Consider the following 16757-nt stretch of genomic DNA (forward strand, 5'->3'; position numbering starts at 1 on the left):
AGTTCATTTCAGGGCCAGTTATTTATACATACACACAAATTCTGCACCCATTATGCATCAGCCCAGTGTCCATGCCCTGCCCACTGCTCCATTGACTCCTAGAGAAGCTGAGCTTCCCTGGAAGTGACGTTTTTGTCGCATTTATCCAATTACCGTCTCACTCAGTCCAGTGAAAAAAAGCTATTCTGTGCCGTCTCATAGAGATCAATTGAAGCTGAGCTTCTATTGGTTTTCATGCGCATGTACATAACATTGGATTCTGAGTTGTTAGTTGATGGAGTGATAGGCAGTGGGTGCCTAGGACCAGGACTGAGAAACTAGGGGAAGAAACTTCAGAGGAAGCAGAGCTTCCCTTGTTGTCATAGATCAATCACCTCTTCTAAAGACAGATGTTAATTCCAGGTCTGGACTGTGGTTTTGCGAAAGTTTTTCTTTTTCAAAAAAGACGATGAGCACGAGAAAGCCTCTGTGACAGTAAAGCCTGCTGACTGTTAAAACTGACTTTGATTGACATTGTGGGCTTTACTGGAGGCGTAAATCCAAAGCCATGGGGAAGAATAATACTGTAAACAGCAGTAAATAAACAGCCAAAGACTCATCCTGGCACCCATAGCCTTGTCTCTCTACATTACTCCCTTGCTAGTAAGATTATCCCCCTAGCCTTTTGTTGAACTCAACCACACAGACTAACATGAGTGTTGCCATGAGAATCCTGCGGGCTTATTTTTTACCTTCCTGTTTTTGTTTGCCTTTATTGTTGGTGTAGACAGGGTTTGCTGACTTGATTACACTCTTGGTAGAGGTACGTCAGGAAAGACCATGCAATCATTTGTAATTTACTCAATTTGCAGACGCCACTCTGATGCACACATTTAAGTAGAGCAGCATTTTGTTGAAATAGATGGCGGTCATTTAAAATTTGGAGTATTTGTCTGTGCGGGAGCTATTTTCCAAACCAGTTTCATGTCCTTGTTCATCCCTGTGTTTTTTGTGTGACATGCATGTGTTGCCCCCCTCACAAGTTGCGGTGTCAGATGAAGGGAGACTGATTCACTGTTCAATCGCCACATCAGCCGCGATGCGCATCTGTCTGTCTCTCGTGCATAATCTTAATGACGGTGATGCACAATTGATTGGCTTCACTCTTCAGTTGCACCGATGTAAACAACCATTAAACCACTGAGGTGACTATCACAGTAAATCACAAGCATGTTTCTGCTCACTGGAGACTCGTAAAGTGAGAGTCAAACCAAATATGTGTCTCCATGTTCATGTTTATTTGCTGTAAAGCCTCCGTGGTCGTCTGTATGTTTGCATTATTGACTCACATCTGAGTTCATCAATAATTGGTGGCATTGCCACAGGCTGCCATCGTTGCCAGGCTAAATGTGATTAGCACCATGACCATATAATCAGCCTGTGCACATGAATTAGATGTAGTTTTTCTACTGGGCTTCCTACAATATGGTAGAAGACCAATTTAAAGGTCCAGTGTGTCACATTTAGCAGGGTTTATTGGGAGACACTGTAAGTTTGATTTTGTAAGTGTAAAATTGCAATAGAAAATTTAAATTAAAAAAAAAGTGTAGTATTTGTAGGTGGACATGAAGGGCACACGAAGGTCTAGCTTTGTATGAGAATAGACTGTGGACATTGAACAGGCACTAGTTGCAGGGGAGTGACGCTTTTCTGTCGCCCTATCAGCTGACTGTCGTGCTGGTCTAGCTCCACCCGTACCGTACCGCACCACTGCCACCACAACAGTTTGGACCGGTGGAAACTGTAAATGTCTGTAATTCTGGCACACTGCACCTTTAACTGGCTTTAAACTTCCAAATACTGTAGTACAGGAAACTATCATACAGTATCAGTCAAACGCTTTCAGCCCGGTTCATCAATAATTCATGAATTTGCTCAGGTTCTTTGGAATTTGTCAATAAATCCACAGCAGACTTGTGCAGTATAACATTAACTGTTGGCAGCTTTCTTTTCGACCTTTCATGCATGTTCAGTCACTGAGGGTAATAGGAGAGAACAGATAGAAAAAAAGAGAAAGGGATCTGTGTTTCTGGTTTGATTCACAGGAGAAAAGTTGCTTCTTCTTTTTTTCAACTTCACTTATCTCAAATTTTCTGGAGCTGGAGAGGTATCAGGAAGATTTAATTAAATTAAATAAATGATCCAGCAGTGTTCAAGGTCAGCGGTGCTGGCTCGGACATTACTGCGGAGGCAGAGGAAGGGCCTGGCGCACGCAAACACACAAGCGCCTTTAGCAGTATCCCAAAATAATATGAAACAATGTTTAGTTTGGTTCACGGGGTATAATTCGCACAGTAATTTAATGTTCAGAAAATTTCATTAAAGCACTATTACTCTCACATGACATAGTTTCAAACTGGTAAAATTCCACAGTTCTGCAGTTACGGCATTGAAAAGGTGTGAATTTTACATCATGTGTACGTACTACTCGTAAACCTGTATTAGGATAGGGCTGAACAAGTCGCAATATTTCTTCAAGTCAAAATGTGTGTGAAATTGCCATTTCAGATTTTGAATATTCTGACTGAAGAAAACATCTTTGTTTCTCACAGATCCGCACATGTAATCACACAGTAATTTTCATTTGAATAACACATTTTCAATATGTTATTCAAATGAGAATAATTAAAAAAATGACTGTTCCTCTAATATCGCAAATGATATCGCAATCGTTATTTCAGTCAAAATAATAATTAGATATTTTTATATAACGGTTTTGCCCCTAATTCCTGATTTGAGCTTAAAAAAATACAAAATTCTACTAAACTACAAAAATAAGTTAATACAACCTAAAGTAAGCAAATTATATTATTATAACATGTTTTAATTAATTAATTTAGGTGTTACCAGTTGCTTTCAACAATTTTTCACCATAAAAAACACTCAGCATTCACAAATTGATGATCTCCATCAGCATTTATAATTACTACTACTACAATAGTAATAGAAAGAATAATAATGATAACATTGCAGCCAACAATTACATCCCCCTACTCACACTTTGAAATAAAGTGATTCAAAATTTTTTATCCACTACCTTAATCTGACCCATAGTCATGTGGCAACTGGTTGTGACAATCTAAGCTATCAATCTAACACTAATGTCCACTCCTATGTGCTGTATTTTATCATCTGTTTCCTTAGGACAATGTTTACTGGTGTGTTAAGTGAGACAGAGACTTCCATTCAAATGGAACACCCCCACCACCCTTGGCTATTTAACATAGGATTACTTCCGGATTGGAGGATATGTCCAAAAGTCGTGTCCAAGAAGAGTAATCCGGCAGACAAAGAGATAAACAGAACTGAAAATATAACCACCTAATGCACCTCCCTAGTGCAGATAACAATAAACGCCATGGCTATTATCAGAATTGTTGTTACGAACACTTTCTGTAGCTGTTTTGACTGTGGCAGCTCTACAACCTTTACTTTCATAAATTCCTTAAAAAGTGGACGAAAAATGTTCCGACACAATTTGTTGTGGCTCTTAGATTCACCTGCATCCAAATAAACACTCCAGTTTTCCTGGTAGTTGGTGAACTTTGGTTAACCTGCGTGCAGTCCTCCCACAAAGTCGGTACACTTTTTACCACAGATCCAGCTTCTTTTATGTGAGTCTGTAAATAGAGTTGTGGAGCAGGGGGAGCCGGTGTTTCTGGAAAATGATTTTCTTCACACTGAATTCCTCTTTCAAGTCTTTCTTTTCATGATATTCTCATAATGCAGACACACGCCAGTCTCCCAGATAATTTAACACTATATTTATAGGTTTGTGTTCCAGCCACCTGATCAGTACTATTTCATCTTTTGCCTTGGAAACTCTGCCAGTGGTTGTGACTCTGACACTTCTACCTTAACGAAACTCAGCTCAGCAGTGTTGACTCTAACAATATACTGGAAAAAACTCAGCTTGGCAGTTGGACAGAACCCTGGAAAGTACGTATTTCACCTCAGTGAACTCCAACTTTTCATGATTCCCTCAAATACCCTATCGACTTGTGGTATAGACAATGTTCGTCTCGCACAGTACACCACAGATGTCGTGCCTGCAGAGTTTGGTTTGCAAATTAGTCTCATGACAATCCTCGTTTTTGTTCCTCGCATGCTATAAAATACACAAATGTGCATGGACGTTGGGTAATTGCCTGGAAAATAATACAAATAGGAATCAATACGAGTTTCATTCTTCCTAAAGGATATTCAAAGAGACTAATTACAGTCATAATCCTCAAAGACTTGCTCATTTTATTTGGGCTGCTTTGCGCTGACCACATTAGATTTTATTTTATTTTATTTCTTTTTTTATATACAAATATTATACCACTCGTTATGAAACATGTGGCATCTCCTGTCAGGGAAAGACACAAACCACACAGTGTCCCCTCTGCTGGAGGTTTATTAGAAAATGACAAATTCACCATTGAAACTACACCCCCAACCTAACCTGGAGAATTAGTATTCCATGTGTCCAATAAAGCTTCTTAATGGCTAATGAGCTGGTTCAATAGTTGTTAGCCCTTGGCATTTCTTTTACACATCTGACATGCATCATGAGGAGGTCACTTGGGATGTTATTTTGGACATTTTTTGCTGTTTTTACATGGCTAATTTACATGACTTTTTTTTTTTCATTACACAAACACGTCCTGATTTAAAAAGGGAAAAAAAAACGGTTCACAATTAAAATTCAGAGAGGTCAAAGAAGGGAAAATGTCTTCTTCTTGCTTCGTAAAGTAAACATGTGACAGTGATAGTGTTCTGATTCTGTTGAGAGTTGCCTATTTTAATCCATCTTTCCTTTCCTATTGGTCTTAACCTTTGGTCAACTTTGTTGTTTTTAAATGTGCTTTATAAATATATTTGGATTGGACTGGATTGATTCCATGCATGCATTGTATATTTAATCTTTAATGCATATATTTAATCAAAAAGAGTCAAAAAAACAGGTTTACTGAACTGAAAGATTAAAAAAAAAAAACAGCCTGTTTAGAGCAGCTCATAAAGTTATTTTTGTCTGATTTATCTCTCTTTTCTTTCTTCCTTTCTATCTCTCAGAGTGAGTGTCACAATTTATTGATGTGATTGGCTGAGTGGCGTCATGTGATGATTTGTGACTCATGCCAGTGTTCTGGATTTCTTGAACGTATAGTGCCATAAAAAGCAGAGATGCTGTACCACTTACACAAAAAAAAACCCTCAGTCAAACTTGGATATGATGTACAATTTATCTGTTAGGTATTTAAGTCCAGATTAGTTGGTATCCTTTGTCCAGAACCAGACCAATGATGAGCTGAGATCTCATTAAATGCCTTGTAAACATTTTCACCAAATAAGACATCATTCGCAGTTAAGAAGGATGGGAAAAGAATGTAACAATGAATTTTACTATTAACATTGATGCAGTTATGTCACACCCTTTATTTTGCAGAAGAAGCGGGGTGATATATGATATATCACATAACATGCAGTACTTTTTTCACTCCAGTTAAAACACATCAAATTACCTCAACTAGCACATTTTTTTTAGCCAATTACCAAAATTTTGTTGCCCAATGTCATCTCACCTCATCTTTTAAATACTCAAATGGGTTAAATACTCCTCCACACTTAAGTAAATGGCAGGACTAGTTAGATTAAGATAACCTGAATGCCAGAATGCTTTTACTTCAAAGAGACTGCTGGTATCAGGAGGTTCCAGTGATACGTGCTAATAGGTAACGTCTGCATAAAAGCGATAGCAGGACATTATGCGATTAGATGATCTGACCAAGGGGTAGCTTGAAGTATGAATAACGGGAGCGGGCTCAGAACAGATGCTTGGGGAACACCACAAATCAACCGTGCTGACAGAGAAGTTGTGTTCCATTTGTTAGGTTGATTCCTTTCCAGGATTCAAGGTGACATAGACGGATACAATGGTCAACCCTAGTAAAGACAGCACGTAGATCTAGGTGTTTCCTCTGTCAGCAGCTTATAAAAGGTCATTGATGACCCTGACGAGCTCTGCCTGAAAACCAAATCAATTGAGCATAGATCATTTTTTTTGGTTTTGGAATAGAAAGGATAATATGAGACAATGTACTTTTACCGTTGTCTCATTTGTTACCCAATCAATTCCCCTCTCCTCAGCATATCGGAAGTGGAGTCCTCTGTGATCCGTCTCTGTAAAAGCGGTCCTCTCCCTGAAATGATGCACTGACCGCAAAGCCAAAGTGAGAGACGCACCCGGCCTCGACACCCTCACCCCGTCTCCTATTCACTATCCGTCTCACCCCTTAACTTTGAACCCCTGATCAATAGCTCTAAGTGTCACACAATCAATAGTTTAGGCATCGCCCTGATGCCCACTGTGCCAAAAATACACTCACAGAGAGGCAGCAGAGATCAGGTGGCCATTTTTACGCTTCCTGGAACAGCAGAATGTGATGAATCATGAAAACAGATTAACTGTACAGTTTACAAGCCTTATTGATTCATTTGTCTTCTGCTCCGCTCTCGGTTTTCAGACTTCATTTTCCCCTGTTGTTGCTCGGCTTTCTTCATCTTCTCCCTCCTCCGCCTTGCTCATCCCTCCCTTTTCCTCTCCCTCAGTCTCTCCTGCACATCTGATTGGTGTGAGGGATCATCCAGGCTCCAGCATGGATGGATGCATGAGTCAATATCTATCTGAGGAGGATTGGAGCTCAAATGAGGGCTGGGCTATACCTGAAAGAGCAGTCAAGGGAGAAGACGCTTGAAAGCCAAGTGAAGCACAAAGCTCCAAATCACAGGCAGCAGCAATTTGTAACTTGTGAATTTTGCCCGGCAGCAACATTACGCTCATAGATTGATTTTTTTTTTTTTCCTCCCTTTTTATATCTTGTCCGACTGTTTCTGTTGTGCCCTCATGCCATAATGTTCTCTTTGTATTCGTTTCTTTTCATTTTTGTGGACTTTTTTGTGCCTTGTTCCATCCACCACTAATCCAGTTTAAGGGAATATAATGGATTTTCAACCTAGTTATGTAAGGGAATAGAAGTAAAAAAAAACAAAAAAAAAAGCTTTTTTGTTTGGTCCATTAGATTAGTTTAATGACTACAATTTAATCCTATGGGAAACTGTTAAATTCTTTGTTATGGGCATGTTTTCACCAAGTGGCACACAGTCTGGCAACATTGCTGAAGCACTAGTGTCAGTCAGCTCTTCACCAAAATCTCACAGTAAGTTGTTGTTTTTGAAGGGCGTCATCGGATGTGGTGATACAGTGCTTTTTAGCAGCTGAGGTTTCATCCACAGACGTATCATGACCATCACAAATTTCATCTACCCATTGACAATATATGTATTCTCCCTCTGTAGGGTCACAGTGCCCCCACATACACCACCAGTTTACAGAGTGTCACCCTTCCAGCGGCAGAGTTCATTCTGTCCCCCCCCTTTTCAGCGCTTGTAGAAGCTTTTTGTTCGTGTAATCCAGCTCAAACAAAATTGGGACAGCCACCAAATTCTAAACACCCATCTTCAATGCCTGCATCAGCCACATTCAGCCATAATAAAAAATAAAGTAAATAAATATCTGCAGGCCCTTTCTCTCAGTAGACTCCAAACTCCTCTCTCCAATTCTCCCGCTTGTTTTAGTCGCGTCGTCTTCCTGCAAAGTCTCATGATAAATCAGAGCGAGAGTTGAGTGACACAAGTGCTTCAAAAAAATAAAAATAAAAAAATTACATTGAGCCGAAAACCAGCACTTTAAATGAATGTTACACTTCGGAGGCATTGCTGTTGTGTTGCAGCTTCCAGCCAAACTGATCTACTAAACCAATTCCAAGGCTAAATTACATTATTACTTAGCCTCACCCCTGTGTGGGCAGAGTGTCTCCTGATACTTGTTGAGGTTGAGTGGTGTCGTGTGAAGTCTCAGGACTAGCTGGTCCCTCTAAGGGAGATTTTTAGGGGCACACATTGCAAAATGAGGTCTACGAGATATTTCCCACTATAATCAGACGCACGGAAAACTAATGTCGCCATCATAAGGTTAACATTGTCTAGCAAGTAACAAAACGTGTCTGTGTTCTCTTGCGCACGCCGTAAACACGTCGACTTGTTGCACGTCTGGGGGGCGACGGTAGCTCAGTGGTTGAGCGAGTCGTCGTTCAACTCGAAGGTTGTGTGTTGGATTCCTGCATTTACTGCTAGTCTACATGCCGATGTGTCCATAGATGCGCTGTATGAAAGTGTGTGTGAATGGGTGAAACCGTAGTGTAAAGCAGCTAGAAAAGTGCTATATAATGGGATTGGGGCCTGTTTTTTGTTTTGTTTTTTCAACTCATTTACACACCCACATTTTTAAACCTATGGGCTCATGTTGAAAAATCCCAGAATTCCCCTTTAACCCTTCCAACACAAAGCATTCAGGCTGCTTTTTTTTCCCATTACTGTGTTAAAACATATATACAGTGGCTATAAGAATGTACAATATAGAGTGCCTTATATCCTTTTATTTCAACACAACTTATAAGCAATCTGATGGAATTATTATTATTGTTAATTTTCGCCAACTATATAAACACACCTTTTTAAAAGACGGATTGAATTTGTGAGATGCGTCACATTTCACACCATAACAATGTAGCGTTAAGCTGTGACCTATACACACACAGCCCCATGATGTCCATAAGGAGTTGTGTTTTGTTCCCATGGCAATCTAGCAAGGGTGTGCCTGCGTTAACACAGACTGTGTCACAGTTGACAAGTCATGTTCTAGTCAGGTCCATGTTGAGATGAAAAGGCCGTTTAAGACCATCTGCTTCTCCTCAGCAAACACTGAAATGTGTCATATTAAGTTTGATTGGTTGCCTTTATAACTGAAATGCAATTCAGAGTGTCGGAGGCACTTCAACAGGCAGTCGCTTCCTCACTGGCATGTTTATCGACGCGCACTCCCGTGCGTTAACAACACATGAATAATTTGAACGAGTTATCGCCCCGCTTTTATATAGATTCCTTCGGTGTTGCAAATGACCTTTCTTGGGATGTTTTTACTTTTCTTAATCAACGTCGCCCTTATGTGAAAGTCAAGCGTTCCAACACAGAAACATTCTTCACTGACTATCCTTGGCCCTGCCACTGACGTCACTCAGGTCATTTCCTTGGTATTGTTTTGCGGGGATTTTGATGGTAAACATCAGGAACTGATGGAACAGATACAGAAGGATTATATGCGATAGATTGTTTTTTGGCTCAAGGTTGACTTGAACATCCTGTATATATGTTAGTTTTAAATGTTTATTTATGATATCTTTATATGTATAGCCTCTGAGTGACCCTGGCACTAAAGCTACACAACACTGAGAACTGAAAAACTTTAAATACTCCTTAAAAATCTCTCTCCCATTATGGAAAGATCTGGATGTGTTTTAAAAATAAGATTGTATCTTTATACTGTGGCTTTTTTGATATCTATACATATTTACCTAAAAACGTGTCTATTTCTTTTCCCCTGCTATCGAACATGATCTGTCACGTGATCATGTGACTGCTTTTTTTAATTTATTTTTTTGTTGTTGATTTAAGGCATTTTAACTCGTCAACTTTGAGTGACTCAGATTTTTTATCCAAGTCTTCTACTAAAAACTAAAATAATATTATATATATATAGAGAGAGGTATATAAAAAAATACTGTATGTAGAAACGTGCATTTTAAAGCACGTTGTATACTAAAGTGAACACTCAAGCTTATGTGTAGTTAATCTTCTTTTTTTTTAAGTTAAGGCTGGAAATGGGTTTGCTGTGGTTTGCCTGTTGCACTAACTCACCAGAGTTAATGTCTCATAACTGTAGTCTTGTTTTGTGGCGAATAATGAAAGTAATGTTGCAAATAATTATTTACTCTCACTGTTTTAGGGTTATGTCTACTTTAGTCGCTTGTCAAACGTCACTTTAGGCGGGGCAGTTGCACGGCTGCGATGTGCGTTTCTGAAATCCTGCTCGCGACCTGACGTTCAGATAATAGCTGAAGACTGAGCGATAAATGCATAATATAGTGTATTAGTTTCTTTGGAACTTGTGCAGCAACTCAAAACAAACTTGTGCTATAAATAAACAATGCAAAGGAAAATAAGGGGAGATACCCACATAAATCAAATGAAGTGCTTAATTGTATAATTAATCATGCAAGGCATTGGCGCAAAACACTAAAATAGAATTGATTACAATGCTAAGTGTGTGTAATTGATTCATATAATTGGACACAGATAATTATCACCAACCCAATTAAAAGGGAGACAAACAAGTGATCTCATTGTGGTGGCAATACTTTGTGTCTCATTTCCAGAGTCCAAATAATTTATGAGCATGTTTATTACTCCTGGTGAAGAGAAGATCACCAGTGGGATTAAGTGTGGTAAACCCAGGAGCTGGTTTATGGAAAAAAAAACAATACAAAACTGCAGAGGGCACGGCAGTGCTTGTTCAGACATGGCTGACATGGTTTTGATCACATGGCCTTACATGGTTTCCCCTCCATACCTTACTAAGCCCCCGGGTGCTCTGGGAATATGCAACAGTGGCAGGTGAATCAGCGCGAGCATTTGTTTGCGTCACGGCAGCAGCGAGGAGAGCTTGACGGTCTGCTCAGCATGCAGAGCGCGGGTCGTGGAGAAGCGTTTATTTATTCTGTCCGCAGGAGGAGGAGGAGGAGGAGGAGGACGGACAGTCCCAGGAGGAGTCTCAGTCACTCCCAAGATTTGTGTGGTGCACGTACTGCAGCGGTGTCGGTGTATTTGTTGGCATTTGAATTAAAAAAAAAAACTTTCTCACACAGATGTATTGATTTTCTTTTTTTTATTTGGTCCACAAATGTCTTGAGGGATTTATGTCTGTGCTTTTACTTTGAATTTATAATGAAATGCCATCCAATAAGCAACAGTCAACATGTGTCCTACAGCATCCATTTTCCAACTATCAGTTTCATCCTTATCATAAAAGATAATAATTTAATATTAAAAGGACAACTATTTAATCCTGTTATTAATCCTGTGTTTGATCTAATCTGACTGAATTTACAATTTCCCTAAAGCATAACTTACATCTTACAGTTGTTTTTATTTTTTTTTATTTTATTGCCTCAAGACCTCATGATAACCTCCCACGTTAAGCATCTAACATCTCATTTATTCAACTTACTCGCAAAGTTTGGTGTTCCTGGTCAAAAATGACCACCACAGGGAATGGATGGGGAAGAATTCTGTTCATCCAACGTATCCACAGCTCAATACATGAGACTTTCCCATTAGACTGTGAACACTGAAATAAGGATGGGTTCAAGGACCACTTAAGGAGGGTCTTTTTTTTGGCAGTGGGAAGCATTAATCTAACAGGAACATGAGGAAAGTGATAATTGGTGCTATTTTAATGATCATTTTGAAGACCTTTGTAAAATTATACATTAGAAGAAAGGGTAAAAAAAAATAATCCACTTGGGACACAGCACAGCCTATACTAAACCACCACTTAACCCCCGCTAACTATCTTCCCATCAAAACCACAAAAAAAGAAAAAGGGGAATTATAGATGGGAGAAAATCACTTAGGGCTTAAATGTCACTGTAAGCAGATAAATAATGTACTCAGGCTCTGGTTTGAATTCATGGCATGCAGCCAGTGGATAAAATCGAATCACCTTAATTCTGGTTTCAGGAGGAAGTCTATATCACTTTCTGCAATCTCAAATGTATGTGATTAGATTGTGTTAGCGAGGCTGTGTGTGGTGATGCAGGGGTCAGGGGTCGGGGGCTGCTGGGGGCAGATCAGGGCGGGATGAGGCTGGGTCAGACAAACAACGCTATCACAGGATTTCCCCTCCAGTAAATCATTTAACTGTTGAGGTTAAATCCTATAGGGCATCTGCGAAGTGTATCTGTGGCTCAGAGGGAGAAGTCCACCAGACTAGTCTGATGTACCGCCGACATGTTCCGACTGCAAACGATGTCAAACTAAATAACCTTCAAACAAATGGCACTGGCAAAGGACATCCCTGTTGTTACCGTTACCTTAAGAGATCTGACGTGACTCAAATCTACAAAAAAAAAAAACTACGTTACTGGGCAAAATATCAACATTGTGACGTGATTTTGTCCGAGATTGAGATTATTACCATTTTGACTTTGACTTTTCTTGATGTAAAATATTTTGCACTACCAATATTGATGCATTTGTTCGCATTATATTTATATTAAATTAAATTAAATAATTATTAAAAATACATAGAATCCAAATTAAATTATTTAAAACACAGGTAGCAAATTTTTTCAGTTTGATGACTTTCACAACTGATATTTGTAGGCAATTTCATTGTCTGCCATCTTAGCCAAAGCATGACACCACATATCATCAAAAAGTAAAGTGAACAAATGCAATCTAAGTATGTAATGCAGGTCATTAAAAGTTCTACTACATTTTATAGATATTTATAGATATTTTAGTGGTACAATACAATATTCTATTAACAATGTAATGTCAGTGTCCTGTGAGAAGCACAAAAAGGAACACTCCATAAGCTCAGAGAAACCACCTGTGTGGAAATCAAGATATTCATAAGCCATATCACTCAGCCATAAAATTGCTTTTTAATTCAAAAGTATTATGTAGAGTACACCGATTTACCAAAGAACTAAAAAGTAGTGCATCAGTGAACTTGCTTGTGTCAATATCTTCACCTTGACCAAGCAAAATTATACTTTTTTTTCTTTTTTTTCTACCTGCATAAAGCCGGTGAGCACATTTAAATTCCATAATATTAAAAATATACTAAGAATATACTAATTCAAAGTTGAAATATCCTGAGAAGCAGCTTCACGCTTGGAGAGAAGATAAAGAGAAGAAGGCAGTAATGCACCATTAATGATGTCCGCGAGAACAACAACAACGTTGACAGCATATGGTTCCTGCCGCCTTGTGCAGGTGACGCCATTTTGTGCCAGAATTAGTTTGACTAATCAGGCCTCAGTCAACCATGACCTTTTAACCCATTTTCACCTTGAAATATCCAAAAAAAACATAACCTGAAGATGATTACCTGTGTGATAAGACGCACCTACCATTTTTAGTTTGACCAGTTTCTCACCTGCTGTTACTTTTAATAACTGTTACGTCTGACGACTTTATATACAGTCTGCCGTAATCCAAGACTTATTGAGGACATACTGCATTGGACGCAGGGATATAGACGAACATAATATAACGGAGCAAAAGTGCAGCTTTTTAATTTTGAGTAACATTGGTTTTAGTTAAAATGAGGTTCTGGCTTTGAAAACACATCTTTTTTTTTATTTTTTAGCTTTTCTGTACCAGTTTTAATTGACTTTCCTTGACTGGCCTTTCAGGAACTCTATTAATAAAGCAACGTCTTAATTGTGTCACTGCCCTTCTCCGTGTCTCCCAGAGAGCAGTGTTATTTTTACATGTGGACAATCTCTTCATTAGCTGAGTCATCTTCATTCTGCTGTGATTGGCAGTTGTTTTTTTTTAACATTTCAGTTGTGCTGTTACCTTTGGTGGAATCATGTCATATGTTGCAACATTTTTTGGCAACTATATACAAAATAAATGCACTTTAACCTTAGTGCACAGTAGAGTGTAAAATGACAACATTATTTTGTAATTTTTTAAATAGAAATATGTGCTTCATTGACTTTTAAGAGGCAGAGGGAGACGTTAATAATAATAATAATAATAACAATATCCCAAAACCTGGCACTAATGATAACTTTTACAAAGTTTTATGGGAGATTAATAATTGCACTTTAGAACAAAATGGAAATTCTTCATAAAAGCTGAGCTCCATGTCATTAAAATTTGAAAATATGTTTACTTGCTGAACATGCATGCAAATTCCAATTAATTACAGGACACCTAAGTAAGTGGCAGGAGTGTTTTTTTTTTGCATACCTTGGCAGTAATGAGTATTTATTTGAGGTACCGTTGCAAGTTTCTGTTGCCATTTTATCATTTTGAACCAGTCCAATCATTCTCCCTTGCCCTATGGCAACAACAAGGCATTGTTGTTTTTTTTACCCAGAGAACTGCTGCTCACTAGATATTATCTCTTGTCCAGGGCATTCTCTTTAAACCTAGGAGATGGTTGTTTCAATTCAAACATCTTTCTGCCTCATTCTGAGTTGCTGCCACATGATTGGCTGATTAGATGTTGTCCTTAAGCAGTTGGTGTATAAATGGTCTAATAAAGTAGATAAAATACATCGCTGACGTACAGATGCACTGCACTTTGACTTAAATCAAGGCATACCTATAAACTACAATATAATAGGTGTCATTAATTTTCATTGTTCTTTGAAGCTTCTCTCTAATGTCTCACACTAAGAACTGAGAGGCTTGTTTGCTTAACATGTGACTCCACTCTTTACCATGTGTTGTCCACTAGCGGCTCCCAGTGATGAGGGCATACTAAATGTGACATTTGCCATTGTAGATGAGCTTGCAAATCAAGGCTTTACTGCCTTAACCAACCAAGGCAGGCACATATTCATTCATTTATATTTGTGGACTGCGCCCACATCAATCAGAGCCCTATAAATCTCCCTGCTCATCAATACACAATCTGCTAATGCATGCAGCTGATCAATTCTTGACTAGCAGAGCCAACAGGCACAGAAACTCATCTCTTTCTCCCTCGCTAACACACACACACACTACTGCTCTCTAATATATACAAACAGCACATTTATATCCTTTGTGCAAACACGCGTCCCATTTAGGGCTTCGTAGTTTGATCTGGACCAATCTGATGTCACATTAGTTGCCTTCATGGGAAGAAGGGGAGTTAGGAAAAGATGCAGGAAACTGGGCCCTGTTGTATCATAATGATTTGATTAGTGTTTATACCAACCAATAAAGATATAGTTAAGCTCCCCAGTGGCGAGTGGAAATAGAGCCATAACAAATAACTCTGCTTCAGGAAAAAAAACATAATGGTTCCCAAAGTTGTTGGTGTGTTTTCTTCTCTCTTTTTTATTTATTTATTTATTTTTCATTTTATTCAAATCACAGAGAAAATGTGCCGCTGTGGAACAAATTTCCCGCAGCCCATGACATTTGACCCACAGGGAAACATAAAACAATACATGACAAATGCCATAATTCCTCAGCTTCTGTATCTTTCTTTCTCTTGGTCTCTGACTCGCATGCAAATGGTTGGAGCTCAAGTGGCTTGTTTGACTGGAGACAAGCAGCAATACATTAACAGGACAAGACTCCTTTTTTTCCCCCTCTATTGGCTCATGTTCCCTCAACATGTCATGTTAAGATTCAACTCTTGTGTTAAGGCCTAGGAACAATCCCCAGGCACAAAAGCTGATGTCATTCACTGGCTGTGTGTTGTTTTTTTTTACACTATCCCTCCATCAATATGCTCATTAACATTCAACGTGTTTCAGAGAGTTACAACAGAGGTCAAGGCTGTGGTTTAATCAATCAACAAACTTAAACGTGGACTGGCCTTGTCAGAGTAAAAACTGGCTATTCATTGTTCATTAAATCACCACTTGTTATTGTACACTGATTTTTGGCATTTCATATATTTGTTGAATATGTAAAGAATTATTAGCTGTCATTGACTAAGTGGATCTCTTATTTTGGAAAGCTTGTTGATTCATTTCAGAGGTGTTGTTTGGTTGGTTGATCAGTGTGTTGGTTGGTAGGTTACATGGCTGGCTCCTTTGTTTGTTGGTTGGTTGGTTGGTTGATTGATTGATCGGCCTATTGGTTGGTAGGTTGGTTGTTGGTTGGTTGAATGATTGATTGATTGATCGGTAGGTTACATGGCTGATTGGTTGTTGGTTGGTTGGTCAATAGTCAGTTGTGTGATTGGTGGGTTTGGTTAGATGTTTGTTTGTTGGACGTTTGGTTGGTCACATGACTGGTTGGTTGGTAAGAGGCAATTCATGTTGTATTTATTGTTTTTCTATTGTTATAAATGCTGATCTCCTTGAGATATATCATGTAATGTTTACTTAATTTACCCCTTGAAGAATTAATAAAGCATTTTGTTTTTTTTTAATCTTTTTTCAATGATAGAAACCATGTATAAATAATTTTTTCTTAGAAACTTGGGACTTGAATGTAAAAGGAGGGGTTGCCACATCAAAGTAGGAGAATTTTGACTTCATAAAATAAAACTTGTAAAAGTGAATTCCTGAGTCATTTACATACAACATTTGCATACTGTATATCTTTTGGAAATGTCTGGCTTATCTATTCAGATCAATACAAAAAAGTGAGAAAGGTTATATAATGCACTCATTTGCTGCAGTTATTTCTATTGTGAATGAAGTTGCAATAGTTTGGGGAACAATGGTGAACAATATAAAAATAGTATTTATATTATAAATAATAATGTATTTTTGGATGTTGCCAGGTAACCAGTGGAATACCTCAGGAAGACACAGTACTCAGATGGATACACTTTGAAACATCCAGAACTACAACCAGAAACCTCCAATACAGGTACTACAGACACCCGTGATACTGAACACAAAAACGATGCTTACCTCTTGAATACAGTGACTCGAAATGTCGATCATACTTATTGCTTGTTCACTCCAAAATAGCCCTGCTTCATGATTTATTTTTTAACAAAAACCATGCACTTTGCACTATTCACACACTTACAATGTTAACCATGGTAGCTAATAGCCGGTGCACTGTGTGTTTGGCAGTTC

The 16757-nt window shown here is 38.5% G+C and overlaps 1 long non-coding RNA gene across 1 annotated transcript in view; it reads left to right on the forward strand.

Moving 5' to 3' along the window:
• The window catches only part of LOC122766152, a 53044-nt gene extending 36509 nt beyond the window's left edge, over nucleotides 1-16535 (forward strand). The window contains exon 3 of the long non-coding RNA XR_006360041.1: nucleotides 16454-16535. This is a non-coding gene — a long non-coding RNA (uncharacterized LOC122766152). The remainder of the gene's footprint in view (nucleotides 1-16453) is intronic.
• The last annotated feature ends 222 nt before the right edge of the window (nucleotides 16536-16757 follow it).

The sequence above is a fragment of the Solea senegalensis genome, linkage group LG3, assembly GCF_019176455.1.
Source record: "Solea senegalensis isolate Sse05_10M linkage group LG3, IFAPA_SoseM_1, whole genome shotgun sequence".
Taxonomy (NCBI): Eukaryota; Metazoa; Chordata; class Actinopteri; order Pleuronectiformes; family Soleidae; genus Solea; species Solea senegalensis.